The sequence below is a fragment of the Gopherus evgoodei genome, chromosome 5 (assembly GCF_007399415.2).
Source record: "Gopherus evgoodei ecotype Sinaloan lineage chromosome 5, rGopEvg1_v1.p, whole genome shotgun sequence".
In the NCBI taxonomy this organism is placed as follows: domain Eukaryota; kingdom Metazoa; phylum Chordata; order Testudines; family Testudinidae; genus Gopherus; species Gopherus evgoodei.
In genome coordinates this window covers 49619938-49640732 of record NC_044326.1, presented here as the reverse complement: position 1 = coordinate 49640732, position 20795 = coordinate 49619938, and the positions used below count along the sequence as shown (strand labels likewise).

General features: G+C 41.6%; 1 protein-coding gene and 1 long non-coding RNA gene across 2 annotated transcripts in view; one reads left to right on the top strand and one right to left on the bottom strand.

The window, feature by feature from the left end:
- GABRB1 (gamma-aminobutyric acid type A receptor beta1 subunit) overlaps positions 1-20795 on the bottom strand; it is a 273995-nt gene that overhangs the window by 236673 nt on the left and 16527 nt on the right. The window lies entirely within an intron of this gene.
- LOC115651897 overlaps positions 58-20795 on the top strand; it is a 35823-nt gene continuing 15085 nt past the window's right edge. Inside the window, exons 1-2 of the long non-coding RNA XR_004000483.1 lie at positions 58-455; positions 2824-2953. This is a non-coding gene — a long non-coding RNA (uncharacterized LOC115651897). The remainder of the gene's footprint in view (positions 456-2823; positions 2954-20795) is intronic.

Sequence of the window (20795 nt, the reverse complement as noted above, 5' to 3'; positions counted from 1 at the left end):
GCTACAATCCGCCCCCTTTCACCACAGCATAAAGATGCTTGAGGGATCTGTGATCCCAGTCTGCGTACCTACATGTTTGTTTATTTCCCCATCCGAATGTGAAGTGCAGAAATCATTGTAATAGGGCAACAAATAGCCTCGGAGTTTTCCAAGGGGGTTTCACCCAGATAAAACATAACGCCCGCCCTCTGCTGATTCCGGTGTTTGATACCAAAGGCAGAAACTCCAAGGATCCTAAGCACCAGTGCACATGACTATGCATACTTAAAGCAAGCGCTCAGTCCGGACGGCTCGTGAGAGCGCTAAGTAGTTCTGAGCAGCTCAAACGCTGGGCAAAACGTCCCTCCAAGGGGGCTTGTCACAGTGGAGGGGGAGTCAAAGGACAAGGATGGCATTATACTAAACCACTGCAAACCCATACAAGAGTGGGAGGAAGAAACCTTTGCAGAAACCAGGTACTGCAGCTAGGTCCTCTAAAAATTTCATTTAAACTAGGGTTGGTTTTTTTTTTGCTCCATCTTAAAAGATAAAACTATTTTTTCAGGTAATAGTCCCACATCAAGCACCTTGCACCTGAGCATTCATAGACTTTGGAGAAATTCAGATCACAATCCAAACCAAACAAATGCCCCCTATTCCTGTAATGGGCTGAACCAAAATCCTGGATCCACACTATGTACTAGGGGACAATTGGCACATGATTTCAATTTAGGGGTACAGACCCATCTCTGCCTAAAAGTAGTAGTAGTTTTTGTCTGATGTGCTGTGGCTCAGTTATTTCATAATTGATGTGGATGATGGATTGTCTGAGTCAGCTGATGGTTTTTATGGCCACCCAGGGGTGCTGGAACAATTTTTATAGTGGGGGTGCTGATAATAGACCCATATATTTGGTGTTTGTTATTCAAGCTAGAGAGTACGGTAGCATCCTCTCTCCCCCTACACCTAGTTCCAGCAGCACAGTGGCCTACATGACATCTACAGCACTAGTGTATATAGTGGTTGGCTCAATCTATAAAACTGGGTATACTCATGATCTGATATGTGGCCTGCAGTTGGAGCTGTCATGGATTGATCATTTACAGCCTCTAGTTTGTGGGAGGGACACACTTTTCCTGTTTTGGTAAGGGACATGCTGTGTTGATCTTCCCTTGCAGCCTAATGGCACCTGATTGGCTTCCAGAGGCTTCTGAAGAAGCATGCTGTCCTTACAACAAATCACTCTATTGAAGGGTTAGCAGACTTCATAATGATCTTTTGATCACAGTCATCTAAAGAGTGGAGAAGTGCTAAGGGAAAAATAATTTTATTTAAGGAGAATCCATGCTCTAGCTAGATTTTCACATATTTCTTCACATTAATTGCAATTTTTTAACTTCTTCAGTATCTGATTACAAAGTTGTATTAGTGCTAAGTGGCACCTGTACTGTGGGAAACAGGTAACTCATCTCTCCCAGAGACTGCACTGAATCCATCCCTTGTACTTGGTACCACTGATCATGAAGTATTGTTGACTCACCTATAAACCCTACCATCAGTGAATGGACTTGACCTCTGGTGATTCCATTCCCTTCTTGCAGAGTGTTCCAAAGGGGGTAATTTTGGCAACTGATGTGCATCCTCATATGGGGATCCAGCTTGTCACTCCTCTTGTGTAGTGTGTCTTATGGGTCTGTGACAATTTGAGGTATCTCTCTATTAATTCTGGCTGATTTAATGAAATTGCTGTATCATTGAATGCCTCAGTGTATGTGGAATACACCATCTTCCACCTGAGGGGCATTAAACTTTGATAGCTCCCATTGAAATAAGAGCACCTTAGGACAAGGGGATGGCCATATCCTGGGTGAAACCACTTTTCTTCAACTTCTCTATGGGATGCTGGGATTTGGAAAGTAGAATATCCCCAAACAAGAGAACAGAGATATCAGATTTTAATGCTGGGTCTTAAAAAACAGAGCCAGAGACATGGGGATGGGTGGTTGTGGGGAACTCAAAGGGACTCACAACAAAGAAAGTTTGGACAAGAGAGAGGAACAGAAATGCATGAATTTTTTTTAAGCAAAGGGGTTCTTCTTAACTGCTGGACTAGTCGAAGAAGAAGAAGAAGAAGAAGAAAACTGGCTGCAGAGGAGAGGGAGAGAGAGAGAGTAATTGTGAGAGAGAGTGACCATGATTTGGAGAAACCGTCTGCAAGACAGGGAAATCCTAGACTTTTTAGATGACTCTGACCTAAGCCCAAGAATGCTCAATAGTGGAGAGGAAACTGAGGCAGGGAAATGTGTAGAGGTGTTTTTTTTTAGCTGGTCTAAGTCCCTATATTTTTTTTGCTAGTTAAAGTAAAGAGTGATTGGTTTTGAAACCCTTTGCGAAGTCTGTGTGTCTATTTGATTTCACTATCACATGTTCACAAAGAACTGTAAACCCAGAGTGCCGACAAGGTTGGAGCTCTGCTTAAGGTTGTGTTTAAGCTACTGGAGAGTCAGGGGCTGGGGAGTCTGCACTGTTCTGGGGCCCTAGGACAGGTTGGGCCATTGGGGTCCCATTTCTGTGAAAGGATAGCACACTGCCTGTGCCTAGGAAGCATGCCAGAGAAGCCAAGGAAAGAGACAGAGTTGCAGCCTACTCAGGCCAAAAGAAGCCTATACATGGGGTCAGTGATTGAGGCCCAAACACAAAGCCTGGTGAGCATCCAGCTGGAGGGAGCTTCACCAGGGATGTGATTGGGCCACTGGAAGGATTAATAAGGAAACAATATGCTTATATTTATGACTCTCAGGTGTTTCTTCTGACCCTGCTAAAGTATCTGAATGATGTATTCAGTATACAGCAGAGTCTGGGACGTGAATGAAGGCTGACTATTTGAGGCTCACTCTTGACAAAATGGAAGTAATACTGGTGGGTTGAGAAAAGCAACTGGAAGATATGGACATCTCGGCCCCTTTGAGAGAAGGTATGTGCCATTTATCTCACAGTATTGTTAGATTCCCAGCGGCCGTTATATGGTCAAGTAATAAAGAGTGACTTTTACCACCTTCTTTTGGCCAGAGCTTGTGAGGTGGGGGCTTAGCTACATTGACTCTCAAGCTATTGCCACCAGAGCTGACTGAAAAATTAAAACTGAAATGTCATAAAAATGTTGAAGATTTTGAAGTTTCCATTTCAAAGGGTTCAAAAGAGACCCACGTTACCTTTCTGTTATACTTTCAAACTCAAAATTTTTCATCAACAATGTTATTGAAATTCTTAGTGAAAATTTACATTTACCAAAACATGGAGGTTTTGGGAAATAAAAACTTTCAGTAGTGGTGTTGGTAACATTTTTAAATTTGAAAAAAATGATTAACTGTTCTGAAGACTTTTGGCTTTGTGACAAAAGATTTTTGTGGTTTATTTTTTACTTTTGAGTGAAAGGGTTTTTTTACTCAATCCCCTCCCTCTTTCATTTGAAAAACCACAACCAGTTCTAATGGCAACCTTAAGACTAGACTGCTGCATTGCAATGAACCACACTGTGAGTCCATTTGGAAATGGAAGCTGGAGCAGAATGCAGCAGAGCACTTGCTAAATGAGGTTTCTCACTGTGAACATGATATACCAGTATTTTGTGATCTACCCTGATGCCTCTAGTTTGTGTGAGTAGTTTAAATAGATTTTATTTTAACCGATGAAGTCTGCATCTGTGCTGGTAATTTGAAGGAAATCTCCCATCATTGCTAGCAATGGTGGGAATGCTAGTTTAAACCAGCTACAGAGGGGATTAGTACCATGTTAGATAACCCTACTTAAGAGTTGGACTAGATAACATGGAGTAGATTTTCCTAAATTGCAAGTGTAGACTTGGCCTAGGTAGCTTTATCTTTTCTTTTCTGAGGGACCGTCTCTCTCCCTGTGCCATACAACCACTGCTTCAATCAGAAGAGGTACTTGAGCAGGAGCTCCCTTGATGTAAGAGAGGGGAGCTGCTGGCAGGATGTTCTCTGTGAGGATCTGTGGAGAACTGGCAAGTCTTTGTTAATATTTTTTATAAATATCATATGTGCCTCAGTCTGTCTGTGTGATATTATCCTGGAGTAAAATCAATGTGTGTGTGTAGGCGGGGGGAGCAAAGAGGAAATTAAACAATGGTAAAGATAATGCTCCTAGAGGAAACAATGCAGGGAACTCTCAGTTGGAGAATATGCTCTCTCCAGCTCCATCCAGGCTGGTCAGGTTTCTATTTCCCAGGCTGAACCTAGGATCAAAGGCTATATTAAAACCTTAGCGGTGCTAGCCTCGGGGGGAGGAAAGTTGGGTATGGGCTGTCAACATGCCGACAGAGAGACTGAAAAGGAGCATCCCAGAAGGTGTGGGCAGGACAGTCTGCTTCTCCCTGCCAGTGGTGAAGTTAGCTGAGTTAAGGGATACTTCCAAAAGCTGGCAAGCACAGCTTAAGGTGTAAGACCCATGCATATAGGCAGCTTATTGTTTAATCCTTTGCTCTGTGTGTTTTGTACTTTTGGGGGATAAATAAATAATGTTTTGTTTTAAAGACTGGTTTGGGGACTATCAGATTTTGTGTGCACTATGGAAATCGTAGTGCTTTCACAGTATGTGATGTGTACCCCATGTCTAGAATGAATGAGATACTGGACAAGCTGGGGGGATGCACAGTTGACTTTACAAAAGGTTATTGGCAGGTACCTTTGGATTCTGCCGATAGATCTAAATCTGCATTTATCATCTCTTGACTTTGTGGTTTTGCCCTTTGTGCTCAAGCGGGCTCCAGCTACCTTTCAGTATCTGGTGGATGAGCTACTGAAAGTGACAGAGGGGCTGTCTTTGCATATATTGATGATCTTTATATTTTAGTCAGTCCTGGGAGGATCTTGTGACTCAGGTTGGAAAAGTGCTCAAATGCATTCAGGATGTAGGATTGATTGTAAAGGAGAAGCACAGGGAATAGCCTAGGTGACTTATCTGGGCCAGTAAAGTGGGAAGTGGCCAGATTATGGAGGCTATAAAAGATTGGGCTGCTCCCTGGACACCAAAACAGGCCCAGTCCTTTATCAGGATGGCTCGGTATTACAGGAGCTTTGTACCCCACTTTAGCTCTCTAGATTTACTCATCCCTGAACTGTTAAGAAAAGGTAAACCAGACAAAGCAGTCTGGACTGAACAGTATCAAAAGGCCTTCTGAAGGAAGCCACAAGCGAAAAAGACCTGATTCTGGTAAACCCAGACTTTGCCAATCCTTTTTTTGGTTTTCACAGATGCCTCAGACAGAGGGTTAAGTGCTCTGCTAATGCAGATTGATGCTAATAAGGGAGAGAGTCACCATGTTGTGTATCTGAACAAGAAATGTCTGGACCAGGAATAAAACTATGTCACTATTGGAAAGGAATGCCTTACTATAGTGTGAGGACTTGAAAAGTCAAACCCAGATCTGTTCAGGTGAAATTTTACTGTGTACACTGACCAGGGGTCTCTCAGCTGGCTGCATCAAATGAAAAGATCTAAGGTCAAATTGTTAAGATGCAGTTCACCCTGACTTCGTGACATGAGGCTTTAGTTTGAAATTCACTCCCTCTTGATCTAAAATAGCCTAAATCTCTGACCTTATTGATATCTGCTGACAATGAAACATATGTATTTACAGAATCCCACATCATGTAGTTAGGTCAAAGATTTTTCATCACCAGGAGATGGTACTGAGGTTCTGTGAACTGTAATTGAATCCATCCTTATGGTCATGGGTCATCATCACAGCTCACAGCTCATAGCTCACAGCTATGAGTTGTAGAAGTCATTTGACATACTTAATATTAGAAATGTCAAATTAAGTATGTCTAATATTAAGTATGTCAAATGACTTCTACAATTACAATGCCTTGTAGCATTCTGCTTTCAATGTCAACTCCCTGTAGCAGCCAGAGGATTAATGCTGCTTCTACTGCTGCTATGGAAAGCATTACTAGTGACAGAGAATATTGCAAATCTGACCTTGTAAATTCATTTACTTTGATAAAATTACTTGATCATCTACAGGAAATGAGCAAATAATTCTCAATAAATTGTTTACTCAGGGCTAGCTGCATCTCTGACCCTTGTCATGTCTCTGAGCCCACACCTTCAGGTGTCAGACCTGGTGCCTTTATCTATCTTGAGGTGGAATGTCACAATTCCAGCACTACTAGAGCAGGCTGTGAGCTATAGTCTACTTGTGTATATTATAGTCTAACTCAGCAGGTCTTAGTTTGGATACCTGCAGTTCTTCCCATCAGGAGTCTGTGACCAGTGGTGTAAATAGTTACTAGACAAACTTCTAGAAACAAAAGTATTATTTATTTTAGCAGTAGGAACACAGCATTTTTAGACTATATATCTGTATACCACATTAATAGGAATTATGTATATGGTATTAGTATAATATACATTGTGTAAATATAAGTATTGGGAAATTAATGTTAACTGACTATATTATGCTGTCCCCATAATTCTATTCTCTCATGTCAACTATCCCACAACACTTTGCAAAGCTGAAGTCAGCTTTGGTATTTGAAAGTAGTAGGACTGTCAAGCGATTAAAAATAATTAATCATGATTAATTGTTCTGTTAATAGAATACCATTTATTTAAATATTTTTGGATGTTTTCTGCATTTTCTAATATATTGATTTCAATTACCACACAGAATACAAAGTGTACAGTGCTCACTGTATATTTATTTTTTATTACAAATATTTGCACTGTAAAACAGAAACAAAATAAATAGTATTTTCAATTCACCTAATACAAGTACTGTAGTACTTTTTGTTATGAAAGTTAAATTTACAAATGTAGAATTATGTACAAAAAATGTCAGTTGCACTTTCATGAAAAAGAGATTGCAGCACAGTACTTGTATGAGGTGAATTGAAAAATTCTATTTCTTTTCAGAGGGGTAGCTGAGTTAGTCTGTATCAGCAAAAACAATGAGGAGTCTTTGTGGCACTTTAGAGACTAACAAATTTATTTGGGCATAAGCTTTTGTGGGCTAAAACCCACTTAATCAGATGCATGGAGTAGAAAATACAGTAGGGAGGTATAAATACACAGCATATGAAAAGATGGGAGTTGCCTTACAAGTAGGGGGTCAGTGCTAACGAGCCAATTCAATTAAGGTGGGCTATTCTCAACAATTGACAAGAAGAGAAGAAAAATCAGTTTTGTAGTGCGAATGTGTTCAATGTAATAAAGGTGGCCCATTTCAAACAGTTGGCAAGAAGGTGTGAGTATCAGTAGGAGGAAATTAGTTTTTATAGTGACCCAGCCACTCGCAGTCTTTATTCAGGCCTAATTTGATAGTGTCCAGTTTGCAAATTAATTCCAGTTCTGCGGTTTCTCATTGGAGTCTGTTTTTGAAGTTTTTTTGTTGAAGAATTACCACTTTTAAGCCTGTTATTGAGTGTCCAGGGAGATTGAAGTGTTCTCCTATTGGTTTTTGACTGTTATAATTCTTGATGTCATAATTCTTTTCAAAACTAATGGAAAAAGGGATCTGAGCATAGTCAAAGCAAATTAATTAAAAACATTGAAAGAATATTTGCTGGAAATGTATTGTGTTATTTACCAGCTTTAGAAATCTGAGCTTTGATGATAAATTTGTGTAATGCTCTGCTTCTTTGAGTAATTTGTCACCGGAGCTATCTCACTCAAAAGTACTAATTATTTGTTTTTAGCATATTAACTAGATATTAATATGCAAAAACATAACATATTTTGAGTTACTATTGCTCAGGAAAAGTAACTGATCTTGCATTCAGGAGAGGATTTTTTTAACCTTATATGGGTTTATGCTATTAATTACCTTGACCTACTCCAAGAAATTTTACACTGACTAATCAAGGCTTGTAGAACAATCTGTTATTTCATTGATGCCTTTCTAAATATTTCCCTGGCTCAGTTAACTCAGCAGAGGTAACATTTATCCTTCTCAAATTCAGCCCCCTCATTTGTGCTCTATATAGTGCGGTGTGCAGTGACCTCAGAATATGTAATTGATGTTTCTGAGGCTCCAGCAGTGTTGTATCAACTTTTATTTAGCAGAAAAGCCAGATTTATTTATTTATATATTTTGTGGAAGTAGGCCACAGTATTTGAAAAATTTTTAGTATGTCATATAAACTCTAATGCCAATTTCAGCGACCTTAGCTATTTCACTAATGAAATTTGTTACTCTTGGAGAAATAGGAGAGCATCAGTGTTACAGCGGTTAGAACAGGATCCTTTCATTGTCATGACTACCTCTAACACCCAGAGCACTGGTCGTTTATGAGAATGAATGACAATTTGGGAGAACATTAGAACAAGTTACTCCTACTTCTTTTCTGTAATATCTATAATAACTATCTATCCTCTTGCTGTCTCTGTTCCAGGAAAATTCTATTTTAAATACACTTTTTGGACTTCTACATTGAACTCTTCTTTCTTTTGCTCATGTTTCTTTTCCTTTATTACTTTCTGTAATATTTCATCTTGTGGTAATTAATTTTTTTAATCTGACAGTCCTTCAGCTTTGCTGTTTTGAAAGAGTTTTGAAAATACACTAATCAAGTTGAGCATATTTCAACACTATTCAAGTGACTTTTAGGAATGTATGAATTTTGTGCTGATTGAGTATAACACTTTTTTTGAAAAAATCCTTCCTACCGAAGGCTAATAGAGTGTTTATACTCATTGCTGTGTCATAGACTGACATTGCTCCTCTGAAGGGTTCAAAAAGGGATCTTCCTTGGAGTGATTATAAGGTCTGCTGCACGGTAGGCCCTTGACAGACTCCTTATTTACCAGGCTGCTTTGGAGGACTGTGTCTTGCTTGATGATCATTTCAAATTTGTCAAAGAGCACTTGGAAATCACACTTGGACCATCACAGATGGTCAACCTGCTTAGCCCACCAGAATGTATCTCCTCACAAACAACTTCAGTAATTATTCTTATTCCTCGGGGTCCAGTGTTATAATTCCCTACATATGGAACTGTCTTCAGAGTAGCTATCAAATCAGGCTGTTTGAATGCTGAATCAAATATTTGCTAGAAAGGAATTTATTTAACATATAGCCCAGTCTCTGGGAGGAGGGGGCTGTGCCCTTTCAGTAGCCATATTATGGTGACCACTGTGGTTGAAGAATGATGCAAAAAGTTGAGGATATGGATGCCCAGCAGTGGAATCAAATGCGGGGACATGTATCCTTCAAGCCTCTTGTGATGGACAAGTGGAAATTAGGTAGGAAGAATACATGACCACATAGCAAACTGTCGATTCCCTACCACACTGACCTCTGTTGGCTGTAAGAAAATGAAAACTATAATAGTGACCGTCAGGAAAGGCATGTGCTAAGTCTATTGCCTTACATCTCATCTTCAGCCATTACCAAATCCTCAGTTAAATGAATGTAGTTCTGGAAAGGAATGACAATGATATCCTTCATCACAAGCCTTTCCCTACAATGCCCTCACCTAACTGAGTTGCCTTGTTCCTAAGAATAATACCCTGATACCCTCATTGAACGTACCATAGGCCATGAGTTAACTGAGTATTTCCCACAAACGGAAGACAACTTTCATTACTAGAAATATGGAGAGATGTAATGTGGAAACATTCTCTCCAGATTCTTAATCAGGACTATGGAATGACCAAAGGAGACTTCCTCCAGTGAATGCATCCCAGGTTCTACACTTAGCCCAGTGCATCCTAAGACAGGACTTTGGCAGCTTAGCCAGTAGTGTGCGATTATTCAGTGAGTGCAGACATGTCTGATAAAGCTCCTTATTTGTTACTTCACTATCAAGGATCTCCATAGTAACCTGGGAATGATGGAACTGCTTGTCTGTGCAAATTTAGTAGCATCACCCTCCCCACACCACTAACCCCTAGTGTTCAAAACCCTGACCTAAGGATATGTCCAGTGCATGCTGGGACTTGAGGTCTCCAATGACACAAATATAGGGGGAGATTTTCAAAGACACAAAAGTTAGTTAGGTGCTCAACTCCCATTTATACTTTAGAAAATCTCTCCATTGGTTTCTTGTAAAGCTGTGTCCATTGGTTTACAGACAGGTGTGTGTTTTGAGTAATTTGAGGCTTTGTCTGTATAAGTACTTTCATCACTGCTCCATTGCACAGTGTTTACTTGTCCATCCTATCTGTGGGCATGAATTGTTTGTATTTGCTGGGACCTGGGTTCTCCAGCCGCACACACTCAATGCATCTTGATCATTACTTGTCCAACTGAGCAGCTTGCATTTGGTATACACAGGAAAAACCATTCAGTAATTGGAAGTCTGGGATTTGTATGGTGCTTTGAACAGTTGTCCCAGAGTAGAAGCAGGGTGGAACCATGCTGTCTCAGCAGAAGTATTAGGAGGGATCTTGTTCCATCCCAGTGTGAATACTGAGGACAGGATCTGATCTCATAGAGTAAACTTCCATCCTTTCTGGAAGCCTGGAAAGGCAAACCAATAACAGCAGGACTCAGTCTTGTCTATGCTGTTAACTAGTGAAATGCTCAATTGCTTTATGGCAAATTATGAGAACATTTAAACCTTGTTTTCTTTACAACAAATTGTTTTTTCCAGAGATCTAACATACAGTAACACTTTTCAAGCCATTAGTGTGGTAGAATCTGCATTCTTCCATTTCAACAATAACTATTCTTTTGTCAGTCATCAGTGTCACTGTTAGTAGCTATTTGTTAACTAGACCTATTTGTGGGCACAAGGGTCTCCTAAAATGTCTGAACTTGGTCCAGGGCTAAGTTTTATAGCAAGTATATTATTATCCAGGCAGTATTATCTACCCATGGTCTCCCAGTGATCAGACATCTCAAAAATATATATACTAAACTCCTAGAAATGATGTAGCATCCTCAGCATTTGTCTGAGCTAGTGATTTTTTGGCCAAGATATTCAAAATAGCAGTAGACTCCTAACTCATATTTAGGCACCCGAATAAGTAATCTGATTTGCAAAAGTGTTGAGCCTTCCAGTTCCCATTGGAGGCAATAAGTCTGATACAAGCCCCCTAAGGTCAATGGGAATCTTTCCATTAACTTAAATTAGTTTTGGGTTAGGCCTAATGAAAACTGCTGAGTACTTGGTGCTTTTAAAAATCAGGCCATTTATTTAGGTGCCTAAATTTGGATCTAGGACTGTAATGTTAGGCTTCCAAGTTCTAAAATCATTGCCTTTTGTTTTCAAAATCTGTAAAAGGAAATCTAACTTCTGTGACTGCTTTGATTTTTGAATTGCATAGGTCTTTGCCTTGTACTAGAGATGGCTTTTATTACATTCCTATCAATCTCTTTCCATTGGACCATCATCAGTGTTCATTTTTAATTACTTTTTCAGCCTTCAGTTCCACTCTGTTTAACATGTAAAGGGTCTATTAGACATAAATCTTGGAAACAAAACGGCTTTCTCTATTTTTTTTATTATATGTATGGTTTTGATTTTAAATGAGTGTCATAAATTAGTCTACTACAAAATTGAAGCACAGAATCATGTAAGAAAATAAATGAACTGTGAATTTTAAAAAACATGTCACTGAGGTACTGGGATAAGCCAAAATAGGGACACATATTATTAAACAAGTTTGATGAGTCAGTGGCACCTGGAATTAGTATTTCCCAGATCAAAATGTTCCTCTTTCTGTCCGAGAGATATTCCTTTTCAATTTTACATCAATATTTTATTTCTCTATCACCTTTTAGGTATCATGCAAGGTTCCCTTTTAAATATTAGGGGCCATATTCACTACCTCAGGCCTCTCGATGGAACCCAGAATGCATGATCCCTTTTACAGGAAGTCCACCAGGAGCTCCGATGCAGCCCTACAAGCTGCTTTCATCCCCTCTTGTGCTGGAAGGCATACACTGGGCTGGCCACCATAGCCCATAAAATCAATGGCGCTAGGCAGAGAGGAAGTGGGGTCAGGACACCTGAGACACTGGCTATTTCAGATGGCTCCCAAACAGATTCAACCCATGTCCACCTAGACAGCTTCTGCTATCAGGGTTTATGATGGAGAGATCTGCCCCTTAAGGATAGTGATGGCTGGGAGTCAGCTGATCCCTGTCACATAGTGTAGCTCATTGAAGATTTTGGGTTATCTTATGTACAGAGATGGAGGAGATATTGAGAGAGGGGAATAAGTGATGTTTGGGATTAATGATGTTACTGTCTCTTTAAGGGCCTTTGAGGGACCAGAAGCCTTGCAGAATGGGCGGGGCAAGGCACTCCACTCTCCCAGCCATTTGGGATGAGCTCCAGGAAGGGGAGCAGCATATATACTCCCTCCTCCCTCATAACAAGGCATACACCAGCAGGAGAAGACTGACCTGCTGAACTCTTCAAAGTGGAGAGCTAATTGAGGAAAAGGGTCCAGCTGAAAGTGAAGCTGATTAGACTTTACAGCTGGCCTCAGCCCCAGCTCAGAAGGGAAGAGTTGAGGGAACTACTGTTTGAAGGGGGTAGATCCTGACAGTCACAAGGCAAGAGTATGAGAGACTGCCTGAAACACAACCGCAGCCCCTGAAGGAGGGCAGGAAGAGACTCCTGACTGAAGGATCGAGATACCAACTGCCTTAAGGTGAGAGACAGAGGGACTGTTAGAAATACATCCCAGCTGCTGGCAAAGGGGCTGGAAATGGTTTTGAAGAAGCATCTCCATAACTGGCTAAGAAGAAGCCACGAGGAACCACAACTCCAAGATGGGGACAGTGCAGTCAGCAGACCTGGTAAAGACACTGACAAGCAGGGTAAAAGTAGGAGTGGCAAAAGGACCAAAGGAACAGTTTGTAGCTGCCTAAAACAAGGTCCCTCGGATGGATCCCAGAGGATAGGGTGGGCCTGGGTTACCTAACTCTTCCATAGACCAAGAGGGGAAGTACAGGTGTCAGGAGTGAAAGAAGCTGAGACCTATCAGTCCCAGATGGAGGCTGAGGGCTGGGCTTAGAAGTTATTAGACTTTGTGATTCTTTTCTTTTTTTTTTTCTTTTAACTTTTTTGTTAACCCTGGAACATTAGAGCATAAGAACGGCCGTATCAGGTCAGACCAAAGATTCATCTAGCCCAGTATCTGTCTACCGACAGTGGCCAATGACAGATGCCCCAGAGGGAGTGAACCTAACAGGCAATGATGAAGTGATCTCTCTCCTGCTATCCATCTCCATCCTCTGACAAACAGCGGCTAGGGGCACCATTCCTTACCCATCCTGGCTAAAAGCCATTTATGGACTTAACCACCATGAATTTATCCAGTTCCTTTTTGAACGCTGTTATAGTCCTAGCCTTCACAACATCCTCAGGTAAGGAGTTCCACAAGTTGACTGTGCGCTGTGTGAAGAAGAACTTCCTTGTATTTGTTTTAAACCTGCTGCCTATTGATTTCATTTGGTAACCCCTAGTTCTTGTATTATGGGAATAAGTAAATAACTTTTCCTTATCCACTTTCTCAACATCACTCATGATTTTATATACTCTATCGTATCCCCCCTTAGTCTCCTCTTTTCCAAGCTGAAGAGGCCTAGCCTCTTTAATCTTTCCTCATATGGGACCCTCTCCAAACCCCTAATCATTTTAGTTGCCCTTTTCTGAACATTTTCCAGTGCTAAAATATCTTTTTTGAGGTGAGGAGACCACAGCTGTACACAGTATTCAAGATGTGGGCATACCATGGATTTATATAAGGGCAATAATATATTCTCAGTCTTATTCGCTATCCCCTTTTTAATAATTCCTAACATCCTCTTTGCTTTTTTGACCGCCTCTATATACTGCTTGGGCATCTTCAGAGAACTATCCACGATGACTCCAAGATCTTTTTTCTGACTCGTTGTAGCTAAATTAGCCCCCATCATATTGTATGTATATGGAAGGGGAGTGGACTGAGAAGTTACCTGGCTGCAGGGCTAGGCCACAGAAGGGACAGACCGTTGTGGAACCAGCAAGAGTGAAAGAACTCCTGCAACCCTGTGTCCTGACATAAGGGGTGCTCTGGGGGGTGAGTGTGTGTTGTAATAGGGCTCATGTGGAATCCTGAGTTTAGTTTTGGCCCAAGAGAAATCCAATTTCACTTGCAACCTGTGAATAACCAGAAAAATATTGGACTTCGCCACATCGCCTAGATATATTTTTTAAAATCAAGAGTGCCAAGTACCTTGAATTATCTTTCAGCCATGAACATATGAACTCCATGTAAGTTGAGGGAAAATTGTGTCCCATAGAGGGAGTGCTCCTGATTTTAACCAGCTAACTGAGTAACTGAACTTCTAGAGAACAGTGATCAGATGCAGGAGGGAGGAGAAAGAATTGTACAATAGAAATTTGGAAATATATATATTTGGGTGCAAAAAATTCTCTTGCTAATTTTCATAATGAAAATGAACTTTGCAGATAATTTTGGTAAAATTCAGTTTGCCCAGATGAGATTTATATTAGGTGCTCTTGAGTTTCCACTGTCTGCTATGTTATTGCCAATTATGGGGAAAAGAGTAATATCATATCATTCAGTCAAACCCCAGAGAAAACTTAGTTTATCAAAATAAAAGATCAAGAGGTGACTTGATTATAGTGTGTAAGTATCTTCACAATGGAGAGAATACCAGGTTCTCAAGGACTCTTTAATTTAGCAGAGAGAGGCACAACAAGAACCAAATGGAAGTTAAAGACAAACAAATTCAAATTAGGGTGCACATAGTTTTAACAGTGAGAGTGAATCATAGAATCATAGAATATCAGGGTTGGAAGGGACCTCAGGAGGTCATCTAGTCCAATCCCCTGCTCAAAGCAGGACCAATCCCCAACTAAATCATCCCAGCCAGGGCTTTGTCAAGCCTGACCTTAAAAACCTCTAAGGAAGGAGATTCCACCACCTCCCTAGGTAACCCATTCCAGTGCTTCACCACTCTCTGAGTGAAAAAGTTTTTCCTAATATCCAACCTAAACCTGCCCCACTGCAACTTGAGACCATTACTCCTTGTTCTGTCATCTGGTACCACTGAGAACAGTCTAGATCCATCCTCTTTTGAACCCCCTTTCAGGTAGTTGAAAGCAGCAATCAAATCTCCCCTCATTCTTCTCTTCTGCAGACTAAACAATCCCAGTTCCCTCAGCCTCTCCTCATAAGTCATGTGCTCCAGCCCCCTAATCATTTTTATTGCCCTCCACTGGACTCTTTCCAGTTTTTCCACATCCTTCTTGTAGTGTGGGGCCCAAAACTGTACACAGTACTCCAGATGAGGCCTCACCAATGTCGAATAGAGGGGAATGATCACATCCCTCAATCTGCTGGCAATGCCCCTACATATACAGTCCAAAATGCCGTTAGCCTTCTTGGCAACAAAGGGACGCTGTTGACTCATATCCAGCTTCTCATCCACTGTAACCCCTAGGTCCTTTTCTGCAGAACTGCTTCCTAGCCATTCGGTCCCTAGTCTGTAACAGTGAATGGGATTCTTCCCTCCTAAGTGCAAAACTCTGCACTTGTCCTTGTTGAACCTCATCAGGTGTCTTTTGGCCCAGTCCTCTCATTTGTCTAGGTCCCTCTGTATCCTATCCCTATCCTCCAGCGTATCTACCACTCCTCCAAGTTTAGTGTCATCTGCAAACTTGCTGACAGTGCAGTCCACACCATCCTCCAGATCATTAATGAAGATATTGAACAAAACCAGCCCCAGGACCGACCCTTGGGGCACTCCACTTGAAATTGGCTGCCAACTAGACATGGAGTCATTGATCACTACCCATTGAGTCCGACGATCTAGCTAGCTTTCTATCCCCCTTATAGTCCGTTCATCCAGCCCATACTTCTTTAACTTGCTGGCAAGAATACTATGGGACACCATATCAAAAGCTTTGCTAAAGTCAAGGAATAACACATCCACTGCTTTCCCCTCATCCACAGACCCAGTTATCTCCTCCTAGAAGGCAATTAGTTTAGTCAGGCATGACTTGCCCTTGGAGAATCCATGCTGACTGTTCCTGATCACTTTCCTCTCCTCTAAGTGCTTCAGAATTGATTCCTTGAGGACCTGCTCCATGATTTTTCCAGGGACTGAGGTCAGGCTGACTGGCCTGTAGTTCCCCAGATCTTCCTTCTTCCATTTTTTAAAGATGGGCACTGCAGTAGCCTTTTTCCAGTCATCCGGGACCTCCCCCGTTCACCATGAGTTTTCAAAGATGGCCAATGGCTCTGCAATCACATCCGCCAACTCCTTTAGTACCCTTGGATGCAGCGCATCCAGCCCCATGGACTTGTGCTCATCCAGTTTTTCTAAATAGTCCTGAATCACTTCTTTCTCCACAGAGGGCTGGTCACCTTCTCCCCATATTGTGCTGCCCAGTGCATTAACACAGGAAAAAACTGCCAGGAGAAGCAGTAGATTTTCCATCTCTTGCAGTCTTCAGATCAAGACTGGATGCCTTTCTCGAAATACTTTAGTCAAACACAAGATATTGGGCTTATTACAGAGATACTGCATGAAATTCTATGACCCGTACTTGACAGGAAGTCAAACATAGATAATCTAATGATCCCTTCTGGCTTTAACAATCTATGTAAGTCCAAGGGAACACACAGCTGTGGGAAAGTAAAAAAAAAAAAAAAAAAAAAGTCTTTAAAACAATTTCTGCATATTATATGTAGATACTAGTGAAGAGCATAGTGAGTGACGTAAGAACTGCAGGATTGGGGACGAAGATTTTCAGCATAAGTCAAGCATGTTCAAAAGCAATTAATGCACTCTTGTTCTAAAGTTTTTGTGTCCATATTTGGAGGCATATTGTATATGTACCAGATGCAACAAAAATTATAAGAACTAACAGCTTCATTCATAAAATTGTCCTAGGTCAATTATGTATTCATTTTTCATCTTCATTGTGCAGAACTTTCTGGGAAACCTTTTTTTAGCAAAGGCTGTTTTCCAGTTTATTAAAGATCTTTTCCTCAGTACACATTTTCAGTTCTAAATCAAGAGCTTGCATAGCTCAAAATAGAAAGGATAATATTCTGCTTAAACAGCACCTGCTCTTTAAAAGAAATGCGGAGTCCTCCAGACAGTGTTAAAATGCTCCCACTTCCTGCTAACTAATGTGTGCAGTATGGAGAACCACAAATGTTAGTCCCTTACAATACAGGGGAAAATTATTGTGGAGGTGATCATTACAGATGGCAAAGAAGACAACGATTTTGCATATGGGAGAGTATAGCCTCAGTTAGGGCTGGTTGACATCTTTCTTTTTTTCTCTCTCAACAGTGAAAATGTGCATGACAAATCCTTGTCACTGTTGTCATTTTTCTGGTTTTCACAACACATTTTGTGTGCCTCTTATTCCCTCAAACTTGTATCAAAAATGGTATTGAAGTGGTTATTGACATTTGATCACCTGGTTTTTGGACAAAGAATTTCAATAACTATTTTGATAATGTAGTCATTAATGTTTTCAATATTTTTTTAAAGTTAATGGGTCTATTTTGAATACTTTGGAATGAAAATAACACAAATCTTTCCAAAAAATTTCAAAAAGGTGTTTGAATAAAGAGGTGGGCAACAGATTAAGCTATGTTTCATTGCTCACATTATTGCCACTTCATGCATGGACACGCACCTTTCTATGAGAATGCGTCTTGGCCACAGTTAAGCCAGGAAGAGTTGTGTTTAAATGTCTAAAGAGTTCTGATTTTTCACATGCAATTATCATGGTTGCTGTGGTGTTGAGTTTTCTGTATTGGGACCTCAATGCTCCCCATCCTCTTCCTGGCACAAGTGTAATGCTTTCCATTTCCTCTCAAATGGAGCATGGTTATGTTGGCCACATGCACACATTCCCAAGTTGCATTCAGCTCTTTCTCCTTTTGCCCTCTTTAAAATGATCTACTAAATGGGGGCCAATGGGAAAGCACTGGCAAAAGTATTTGCAATGTAGGCTGTGCTAGCACAAACAACTTGATATTTCAGCTATTGTATACATTTCATACAATGTGCAGAACACTTTATTGATGTGTAATTATTTGGGACCCAAGGTTATCAAACAAACTTATACAAAGCAGTCCCCACATCCTTCACAAGCAAAATATATATATATATAATATATATATATCCTAGGTTAGTTCAAGAGATAGTTGTAGCTATACTGGGTTAATGGGAACCCTAGTGCTTAAAGTATTCATCTGGGTGGCAGGAGACTGAGTTCAAATCCCTGTTCCAAACAAGGCAGAATAGGATTTGAACCCATGTCTCCCACATGAATACTTTAACCGCTGAGGTTTAGAATACTGGGTAGGAGGTACTACCACCAGTGGGTTCATGCCTGTGGATCCTGAGCAGAGATAGGTGCCTAGCTCCCTTTGGGGCTGAGGCACAGTGATGAAAAGGCCTGAATGCACAAGAAGAGTTGGGTATTATGATGATGAGCATCACAATGCCTGACTTTAGGTACTTAGAAAATCACTGCAAATCCCAAAGCCTGAGTTAGGCACCTATGTTCTTATACAATGCATGGGGAGAGACGGGAATCTTAAAGTGTGATTCATAAAAGCCAGCACACAAGTCAGGGAGCTGCCTAAGATAGCACAAAGCCCCATCATCAGCCATTCCCATTGGCTAAGCCATGCCCCATCTCAGCATAGACAACTGAGTCTGGGCTGCTGGGAGGCACCTATCTCTGCTTGGAAGTCTGAGCTTCAAACCCTCTCTTGGCACTAGGCATCTACACCACTTTAGCAAGAAGTCAGGGGCAATATGAGCACCCTCCCTCATAACTTTTAGCCCAGTGCTTGGGGTACTCCTCTTAGATGTGGGAAGTCAAGTCCCTCCTCTGCCTGATTGGGAGAGGAAATTTAAAGAGTGGCCTTCCACCTCTTGGGTGAGTGTTCTAACCATTAGGCTACAGGATGTTCTGGTGCAGGGCTCCCTCAGTCTCTGCTATTGAAGCTGTTGCACTCTGGATGAATAATGAATCATTGGAGCAGAGGAACTAGCTTCTGGGTTTCCCATGTGAGTGTTCTAACCACCAGGCTAGAGCCATTCACATGCTTGCATGCTCTCTCTTTAAGAGTTATTTGCCCTCTTCATCTCTTCTCCCCTCCCCCCGCAAGCTGTTTTGTGTGAACTCATCTGAGAGGCCTGATGTGGTAGATGGTCTCTGGGCGTGCCTAGCAGAAAAGGCCCTGCACCCGACTTAGGTGGCTGAACACCTATCTTCCCCTAACTTGTGAATTGCTCTGGGTCTTAGGCATTTGGTTGCCTAGAGTGAGGAAGCAGTTTAGATGCCCAGAGGCAGAAACATAGGCACCTAGCGAACATTCACGGTAAAACCTTAGGTACTGTGAGCATGTCAACACAGCAAAGAAATACCCATGGCTGACCCATGCCATTCAGCTCAGGCTTGTCGCTCCATACCATTGCTGCATAGACTTCCCAGCTTGAGCTGGACTCTGAGCTCTGAGACCCTCCCACCCCATGGGGTTTTAGAGCCTAGGCTCCAGCCCAAAGCCAGAAGTCTACACAGCAATGAAACAGCCCTGCAGCCTGAATCCAATGAGCCCGAGTTGTCTGGCGCTGGCCAGCCATGGGTTTTTCTTTGCTGTGTATACATACCCCATGTGAGTTTAGGCATTTACAGGATTCAGTGGGAGTTTTGTGCTTTGCAGTGGTTCCAACAGTGGGACTTAGGCCTAAATGTACAAAAGGAATTAGGTGCCTAAGTGACTTATCTAGGGTCATACAGGAAGTCTGTAACAGAGCAGGGACTCAAACTCAAGACTTCCATGTCCTAGCTAGTGGCCTAGTCACTGAACCATTTTTCCTCTTGCTGTACCCCTGCTGAAGAGCTAGATGCTGGTGGGAACTCAAGTAGTAGCAGGTTCTATTGACATGACAGTAAAAATAATGGAAACAGCTGGAACCTTGTCTGCACTAGGGTTCTGGCTGAGGATGCCACCAGTGAGCTATTGGTAGCACAGTGGTGGTAATGTTGGTTGGAAACTTTAGGTAAAATTCCCCTGTGAAGCCAAGGCCATGGAGGTTTTGCCATGGGTAGCAGGGCTATGTGTTGTGACAGGGTCAGGCCAGAGGTCTACAAGAGAGTGGTCAAAGATAGAGACATTAGCTCCAGGTTAAGCAGGTCCCTTTTCCCTGGGTAAGATAACAGGGACTATTCCAGAACACTCAGGAACTTTCTAGAACTAATTATGGCAGGCGGGCTAATTAGGACACCTGTAGCCAATTGGGAAGTTACTAGAATTAATTAAGGCTAATCAGGACACCTGGTATAAAAAGGCTCTCACTCCAGTTATTGAGGTGTGTGTAAGGAGCTGCGAGTGAGAAGATGTGCTGCTGGAGGACTGAGGAGTACAAGTGTTAACAGACATCAGGAGGAAGGTCCTGTGGTGAGGACAAAGAAGGTGTTGGGAGGAGGCCATGGGGAAGTAGCCTAGGGAATTGTAGCTGTCGTGTAGCTGTTCCAGAAGGCACTATAGACAGCTGCAGTTCACAGGGCCTGGACTGGAACCTGGGGTAGAGGTTCCCCCCAAACCTCCCAACTCCTGATCCAACACAGGAAGATCTCTGAGGCTAGCAAAATCTGCCAAGAAGCACAGGACCTACCAAGGTAGAGGAGTAACTTTATCACAGTGTATGTTCTCCTCTCAAATCTCAGTGAGAGTGGCATTTGTCTTTGAAAGGCAATGTGACTTTCTGAACATATCCCAGCACAAGGTCCCAACATAGTTCAAGCTTTTTCTTGTAAGTGTTTGGGTCCAGCTTTCATCGATCA